Here is a 9,329-nt window from a genome sequence, read left to right as displayed (position 1 = left end):
AAGATGCAAATTGCAGTTCAAACAGCATAATAAAATCATTGATTCATAAAGAAAACCATTTACTTGTCTTTTTTATGAGTGAAGTGATGCTGCAAAGATTCTGGGGTTCTGACAACATGTGTAAAATTGCCAAGGCAATTTGTCCCACAAAAGACAGGATAAATCCAACTTGGCCATTCCCTGCCCAAGGGAGGAGCACTCATATCATGCTCAGACAGATTGAGTGAGTCAACCTGCAAATCCGTCCAATGTGTCAATGGCTGGCGGGAAGAGCAGGGGAGGCTCCTGCTCAGCCACACTTGATGAGGAGTAGCGCCACTAAAGCTGTAAGCCCCTGGTGACAGATTAAAGTTTTTCAAGTTCATATATTAGTGTCACAAGTAGCCTTACATTAACACTGCAATGAAGTTACTGTTAAAATCCCCGAGTTGCCTGTTGGTTACACTGAAGGAGAATTTAGCATGGCCAATGGACCTAACCTACACATCTTTTGGACTGTGGGAGGAAACCGGAGCACCGTGTCACCTCAGTAGTGACTAGTGACCTGTTCTGGGAATTACTAACTATGGAAACAGATGAATTTTTGCCTTAGTGCATCTCCGGGTATGAGATTTATGAAACTGCAAAGTGGCCTCTGAAGTTCTGGGGTCGCAAAAACGCATAGATTTATCCATGTAAAGATATTTGGGCTGCTATATTCATATTATAAAAACATAAAGCATGAGGGATTGAGGTCTTAATCCCTTACTACTTTTGGTCATCAGCAAATGGTTGGACGAATCATTGACAATGGAATCAAGCAACTCTCACTGAGCAATAACATGGTGACAGATGCCCAGTATGGGTTCCGCCAGGGACACTCAGTTCGTAACTACATTGCACCCTTGGTCTAAACATAGGCAAAAGAGCTAAAGTGAAGAGTAGAATGATATCAAGGCAGTATTTGATCGAGGGTGGCATCAAAGAGCCTTAGCAAACCTGGAGTTAATGGGAATGGAGTGGTGGGGTTGTTGGGGTGGGGTGGGGGGGGGGGGGTCGGTGGCGGAGGGTGTGGTTGTGGTGAGGGGTTGCTCTTTAATGATGGGAGTCATACCAAGACAAAGGAAGGTGATTTTTGGAGGTCAGAGGTCAATCATTTCAGTCTTCAGTCCCGGGAGATAGTTGCATGCACATCCTGTGTCAAACCATCGTCACCTGCTTCCTCACTTGATGGTGCTGTGTTTTTGAGTGTTGTTGAAGCTGTATTGATGTGGACAAGTGGAACGGTACACACTCCTGCCTTGTGCCTTGTAGATAGTGGACAAGCTCTGGGGAGTCAGTAAATGACTTACTCTACACTGAACTCTCAGCCTCTCACCTCTTGAGGATTTATATGGCTGGTCCTGTTTAGTTTCTGGTCAATTGCAGCCCCCATCATGAGGTCAGACAGAAGTGGGTGTGTTAAATTTTGCACAATGTTCAGTACCATTTATGACTCTTCAGATACTGAAGTAGTTCAGGTCGATATGCAAAAAGAACTGAACAACATTCGGGCTTGTGTTGATAAATGGTAAGTAACACTCATGCCATGCAAGTGCTACAATGACCATCTCCAATAAGAGAGGATCTAACTATCTGCTCTTGACATTCAACAAGATAGTCATTGCTGAATCCCTGTCTGTCAATATCCTGGGGGCTGCTATTGACCAGAAATTGAACGGACCAGCCAGATAAATGCTGCAGCTTCAAGAGAAGATTAGAGGTTGAGAGTTCTGTGGAGAGTAACTCATTTACTGACTTCCCAGAGCCTGTCCACCATCTACAAGGCACAGGCAGGAGTGTGTAACATTCCACTTCTCCAGATCAATACAGCTCCAACAGCACTCAAGAACCTGACACCATCAAGGGTATAGCAGCCCGTTTGATTGGTAACCCATCCACCGTCTTAAACATCAGCTCCCTCCAGTACCATCTGAAAGATGTACTGCCATAACTCATCATAGCTCCACAGACAGCACCTTCTAAAGCTGCACCTCTACCACCTAGAAGGACAAGGGCAGCAGATGCGTGGGGACACTATCACTGAGAATTTTCACACCATCTTGAACTGGTACTGCATTACCATTCCTTCACTATTGCCGGTCAAAACCCAGAAATTCGCCTTCCTCGCAGCACTGTGGGTGTACCTACATCACATGGATGATAGTGGTTCAGAAGGCAGTCCACCACAACTTCTCAAGGGATGAACAATAAATGCTGATGTAACCAGCGATATTCAAACCCCGTGAAATAATTTTTAAAAAAATCACTATCAGTTGAAAGGAATTCACGTGTATGAATTAATTTCCAACATAACAATTCGAACTAGAAACATAGAACTATTAGAAAGTTATAACACAGAAGGAGGCCATCTGGCCTATCTTGTCCATAGCAGCTCGAGGACACCCAGCTGCCCTTTCTAATCCCACCTTCCAGCACCCAGTCCATTGACCTGCAGCTTGTGGCACCTAAGTTGCAGATTCAGGTACTTTTAAAAATAATTTAGGGTCTCTGCCTCCACCACCAACTCAGGCAGTCAATTCCAGACACCCATCATCCTCTGTGTAAAAATGTTCTTCCTCATGTCCCCTCTTAACCAATTGTCACTTATCTTGAATCTAAGTCCCCTGGCTCTAGAATTCTGCACCAAGGGGAATAATTTTATCTTGTCCACTCGATCTCTTTTCCTATTAATTTTGTACACCTCAATCAAGACATCCCTCAACCTTCTTTGGTCCAAGGAAAAGAATTCCAACTTATCCAATCTCTCCTCATAGTGGGAACACCAGGTAAGTCATTTTAATATCAATTTATATCTCTTTTTAAGTGATTATCGGGCTCCCTGGGCATGGGCACCCTGGCAGTGCCAGCCTGTACACCTAGCATTGCCCAAGGGGCAAAGTGCCTATACCCAAGGGGCACTTTGGCACTGCCCACTGGGCATTGGGGCAGTGCCACGGGGGCAGGGCTTAGGGGGCAAGGCCTGGTGGGGGTCGGGCTTAGAGGCAATTGGTGGGGGTGGGGGATCCCGCTGCCACTCTGCATGGAGATCGGTCGGGGTTGGAGGGAAGCCAGCGATCGGGGCGGGCTGAGAGGGGTGGTTTGCCGGGGGGGATCAGTGGGGGAGGGGTCTGCCAGGGGGGGTCTTCCAGGTTTGGTGGATGGGATCGTCACTGTTTGGGGGGTGGGGGGCTGGAGATTGGGGCATTCCAGGACGGGGGGAGTTTGGGGCTGGCCCGCGAACGTACGGGGAGGCCGCGATTGGGCTGTGGGAGTGTTAAGAGAGGCAGCACTGTGGGGGTCCCGGGTGGCCAGTGATCGAGCTGGCCAGCAAATGGAAGGCTGACAGTTTGGGGCCACTGCGCATGTGCAGAAGCCTGGAACTGTCAGCCTCTGGAGTGAATAGTCCCACCCCCGAGCTTTTAATTATATTCACTATTGTGACCTCTGCATTGCACAGAGTGTGGGAGATTCGAGCTGGTGTGATTTGCACCAGTCTTCCTGCGAACTCAGCACTTAGAACATTTTTGGGAGAATCGTGGCCTATATCTCTGCTAATGAATGAGAATATTCCATATGCCTCCTTTACAACCTTATCCACTTGAACTGCAGCCTTTAGGGATTTGGAGAGCATTATTAGTGGGGGACTCAATAGTTAGAGGCACAGACAGGCAGTTCTGTGGGCGCGAACGAGACTCCAGGATGGTAGTCTGCCTCCCTGGTGCCAGGGTCCTGGATGTCTCTGAGCGGGTAGAAAGCATCCTAAAAAGAGAGGGTAATCAGACAGACGTCATTGTCCACATTGGTACAAATGACGTAGGCAGAAAGAGCAGGGAGGTCCTGCAAGAGCAATTTAGGGAGTTAGGTAGAAGGCTAAGAAACAGGACCTATGGGGTAGCAATCTCTGGATTACTCCCCGTGCCATGTGCTAGTGAGGCTAGGAACAGGGAGATTGTGCATCTGGACACGTGGCTAAAGAACTGGTGCAGGATGGAGGGTTTCAGATTCGTGGATCACTGGGAAGTCTTCCAGGGAGGATGGGACCTGTACAAGAAGGACGGGTTACACCTGAACTGGAGGGGCATCAATATCCTGGCTGGGAGGTTTGCTAGTGTGGTTCGGGTGGGCTTAAACTAATGTGGCAGGGGGGTGGGAATCAGAACAATAGGTCAGCAAGCATAGAGACTGGGGATGAGCATGGGGCCAAGACAAGGCTACCTGAGAGGAAGAGCAATCTGGGGAAGGATGAACTCAGTGGGCCTGGAGATCTGGAGTGCATCTGCTTAAATGCAAGGAGCGTAACAGGCAAGACAGATGAACTTAGAGCCTTAATGCATGCGCGGAACTTGGATGTGGTTGCAGTGACAGAGACTTGGTTAAAAGAAGGACAGGACTGGCAGCTGAATATTCTGGGGTATAAGTGTTTTAGGTGAGACAGAGGGGCTAGAAGAGGTGGGGGAGTAGCAATACTGGTTAGGGAGCATATTACAACGGTACAGAGGGTGGACAATTTGGAAGGATCATGTAACGAGACACTGTGTAGAGCTCAGAAACAGGAAGGGCGCAGTCACTATGCTGGGGGTATACTACAGGCCTCCCAACAGCCCACGGGAAGTTGAAGAACGGATATGTACGGAGATTCTGGACACGTGTAGAAAAAATAGGGCTGTTGTAGTGGGAGACTTTAATTTCCCTCATATAGGGGGGAATTTTACCATTTTGAGCCTCAGTGTCGAATCTGGGCGTCAAATAGATCCGTGCCTGGAATCCTCTTTCCAACCCCCCTGCTACCCAGGCCGATCGCGACCCCTCCCCCACTCCCCCCCACCGATCTCCCGCAGAGTGGCAGCGGACCCCCCTGCCCCCCCACCAGAGATCCATCTGCCCCCCCACCAGAGATCCATCTGCCTCCCCACAAGAGATCCATCTGCCTCCCCACCAGAGATCCATCTGCTCCCCCCCCGAGATACATCTTACCCGCCGTCCACCTCCCCCCCACCAAGACAACGATGTGGCCTCACTCCCCAACCTCCCTCAGATGACGATCTTGCCTCACTCCTCCCCCGCCCCCCCCCCCACCAGATGACGATCTGGCCTCACTCCCCAACCCCCCCACAGACGACGATCTGGCCTCACTCTCCACCCGCTCCCCCCCAGACGACGATCTGGCCTCACTCCCCACCCCCCTCCCCAGGCGACGATCTGGCTCACTCCCCCTGCCCCCCCCCGACGATGATCTGGCCTCACTCCCCTTCCCCCCCCCATGCAACGATCTTGCTCACTCCCCCCCCAGAGAATGGTCTGGCCTCACTCCCCCTCCCCTCCAGAGGAACATCTGACCTGCTTCCTCCCCCCCCTCCACCACCAGAAAACGATCGGCCCTCCCCCCCACCACCAGACAACGATCGGCCCTCCCCCACCAGAGGTACATCTGACCCGCCTTCTCCTCCTCCTCCCCCACAACCAGACAACGATCTGATCTCACTCTCCTCCTCCCCCCTCCAACCAGAGAATGATCTGACCCACCTCCACCCCCACCCCCACCACTGATCTGAGCCAGAGAGCCTTTGGAAACACTGGACGCGCTCTTCAGAGGCTGGAGCACCCGACTCAGACTTTTATTCAGCAGGTCCCTAAAAGCGCGGTTCCGGATTGGTAAACGCGGTGGTAAAGGGGTAAATGCTGATAGAGTTGGGCGGGCAGTTCATTAATTCAATTTAAATGCATGCAAATGCATTTAAACCATCGTTGCGCCCGATTTGGGTGCGGAACGGATCCCCACCATTCACGGGTCTCGGTAAAGTGGCGATCTGCGTGGATGCAGGTGCAGATCACAATAAAGGCATCACACCCGACTTTACCACGATTTCGTGCCCGAAAACGGGCGCAAATTGTTGGTAAAATCGGGCCCAGGGAGTCACGAAATGTCCTTGGCAGACAGGATTAAGGAGAATCCCAAGGCATTTTATACATACGTTAGGAACAAGAGTGTTGCCAGAGAAAGAGTCGGACCTCTCAAGAACAAAGGAGGGGAATTATGCTTAGAACCCAAGGAAGTAGGTGCGATCCTAAATGAACACTTTGCATCAGTATTCACAAAGGAGAGGGACGCATTGATTGGTAGTGTCTCAGAGGGATGTGTAGACCCGTTAAAGCAAATCGCAATTACAAGGGAGGAAGTGTTAGGTGTTTTAGGAAGTATTAGGAATCTAGGTATTTAGGAAGGGCGGCACGGTAGCGCAGTGGTTAGCACTGCTGCTTCACAGCTCCAGGGTCCCGGGTTCGATTCCCGGCTCGGGTCACTGTTTGTGTGGAGTTTGCACATTCTCCTCGTGTCTGCGTGGGTTTCCTCCGGGTGCTCCGGTTTCCTCCCATAGTCCAAAGATGTGCGGGTTAGGTTGATTGGCCAAGCTAAAATTGCCCCTTAGTGTCCTGAGATGCGTAGGTTAGAGGGATTAGTGGGTAAAATATGTACGGATATGGCCTGGGTGGGATTGTGGTCGGTGCAGACTCGATGGGCCGAATGGCCTCCTTCTGCACTGTAGGGTTTCTATGATTTCTATGATTAAGGTAGACAAATCCCCAGGGCTAGATGGCATCTTTCCTCGATTACTGAGAGAGACAAGAGATGAAATTGCTGGGCCTCTAACAGAAATCTTTGTTTCTTCATTGGACTCAGGTGAGGTCCCAGAGGATTGGAGGATAGCAAATGTGGTCCCGTTATTTAAGAAGGGTAGCAAGGATAACCCAGGTAATTATGGGCCAGTGAGCTTGACGTCCGTGGTAGGGAAATTGTTGGAGAAGATTCTTAGAGATAGAATCTATACACATTTAGAACTGAACAGTCTCATTAGCGATAGACAACATGATTTTGTACGAGGGAGGTCATGCCTCACAAATTTGGTTGAGTTTTTTGAGGAGGTGACAAAAATGATTGATGAGGGAAGGGCCGTGGATGTCGTCTACATGGATTTTAGTAAAGCATTTGACAAGGTCCCTCATGCCTGGCTGGTGCAAAAGGTTAAATCTCATGGGATCAAAGGTGAACTAGCTAGATGGGTACAGAACTGGCTTGGCCATAGAAGACAGAGGGTAGCAGTGGAGAAGTCTTTTTCTGATTGGAGGTCTGTGACTAGTGGTGTTCCGCAGGGCTCTGTACTGGGACCTCTGCTGTTTGTGATATATATATATATATAAATGATTTGGAAGAAGATCTAGCTGGTCTGATTAGTAAGTTTGCGGACGACACAAAGATTGCTGGAGTTGCGGATAGTGATGAACATTGTCAGAGAATACAGCAGGATATAGATAGGCTGGAAAATTGGGCGGAAAAATGGCAGATGGAATTTAATCCAGATAAATGTGAAGTGATGCATTTTGGTAGATCTAATGCAGGTGGGAGCTATACAATAAATGGCAGAACCATTAGGAGTGTAGCGACACAGAGGGATCTGGGTGTGCAAGTCCACAGATCCTTAAAGGTGGCAGCACAGGTGGAAAAGGTGGTGAAGAAGGCATATGGCATGCTTGCCTTTAGTGGACGGGGCATAGAGTATAAAAGTTGGCATATGATGTTGCAGTTATATAGTCCAGTTCTGGTTGCCACACTACCGGAAGGACGTGGAGGCTTTGGAGAGAGTGCAGAAAAGGTTTACCAGGATGTTGCCTGGTATGGAGGGTATTAGCTATGAGGTGAGATTGGGTAAACTGGGGTTGTTCTCCCTGGAAAGACGGAGGTTGAGGGGCGACCTAATAGAAGTTTATAAAATTATGAAGGGCATAGATAGGGGTGAACAGTTGAAAGCTTTTACCCAGGTCAGAAATGACAAACACAGGGGGTCACAAGTTCAAGGTCACAAGTGCAAGGTTCAATACAGATATGCAGGGGACATATTTTACACAGAGGGTGGTGGGGGAAATCATCCTCAGAGCATCTGCTATCTCCTCCCTAACCTCCTTGAGCTGCTTTGGAAAATTCATCTGGCTCTGGTGACTTATTAACTTTCAAGGATCCCAACCATTCGAGTACTTCCTCGCTCTTTATAGTTACCCTGTTGTTATGGTTCAGGTCAGAAACTCCAAAGTGCTATATGAAACCTGCCTGAATCATAAGTTTTGCAGCTTGAATTTGGCGAGGATAAGCATGAGATGTTTCACTTAAGGTATGATTCAAGTGACCCACTGGGAAACTTTCACCAAACAAAGTTTATTTAAGAAGATAGTCAACATATATAGTAAGAAAATTAGCAAGAACTTTTATCAATTACAAACAAGAAACAAAGCAACCACTATAATGTATGACCCTTAATGAATTTCTCTAATGTGTTTCAATTAAAACCAAAACCCATAGACAACAAAACACAGCACAGATTAATGGCCGTATTGAAAGGCCCAGTATCAATAATGGCCTTGGTACTGGGATCGAGGCCATTAGTTGAATTCTGTAGTCCTTGAGGTAGTCCCTGACTCTTGAGACTCAGAACAGTACAAAGCACCAGCAAGACTCTTGGTCCAGCCCCACTAACTGATTTTCTACTCCAGGAAGGCTTTCAGCTAAAGAGCAGAATTTCCCAAAGCCAGGGAAAGAGAGAAGGGACACTGCTTTCAGTCTGATGTCCACTCCCTACTAAACTAAAACTCAAACCTGCAGCTCAGAACTGAAAATGAAAAAAACCTTCTTGTCACTGATCTGCCAACCAGTATTTTTCCTCTCCTAACAAAACAGAGTCATAAAAAAACCCAAAGTAAAGACAAACAACCTCATTGAAGTAGCAATAAAAGGGCATCTGGTAGCCAAGCCGATAACAATGACATCACTGAAGCTGTGAGCTGCAAAAATCATGTTTTTAAAAAAACCTTTCTTAAAGGGACACGAGTGTCACACCTGTCCAATATCGCACAGTGTTCCTCCTGGACTACTAAATTTGCATCATCCATTTCCATTGTAAACACAGAAACAGATACTTATTTAAAACCCTTCCCACAGTCGCTGCATTTACCATTAGTATATTGGTAAAACATCTTTGGGTTTTCTTTAACTTTACTTGCGAATCTTTTTTCATACCCTCGCTTTGATTTCCTTATTTCCTTTTTTACTTCATCACCACACTTCCTATATTTGTCTCGGCCATCTGCAGTCCTTAGTCTTTGTGCCTATTGTATGGTTTCTTTTTCTGTTTGATCTTACCCAGTATTCTTCGAGACAACCAGCGAGTCTAGATTTGGCAGTACCACTCCTTTATTTGGAGGGGACATGTCTACTTTGTAATTTAGGATCTTGCTTTTTAATGCTTCCCACTGGTTTTCTACTG

This window comes from Mustelus asterias, chromosome 25 (genome assembly GCF_964213995.1).
Source record: "Mustelus asterias chromosome 25, sMusAst1.hap1.1, whole genome shotgun sequence".
Classification (NCBI taxonomy): domain Eukaryota; kingdom Metazoa; phylum Chordata; class Chondrichthyes; order Carcharhiniformes; family Triakidae; genus Mustelus; species Mustelus asterias.
This window is presented reverse-complemented; position numbering follows the sequence as displayed.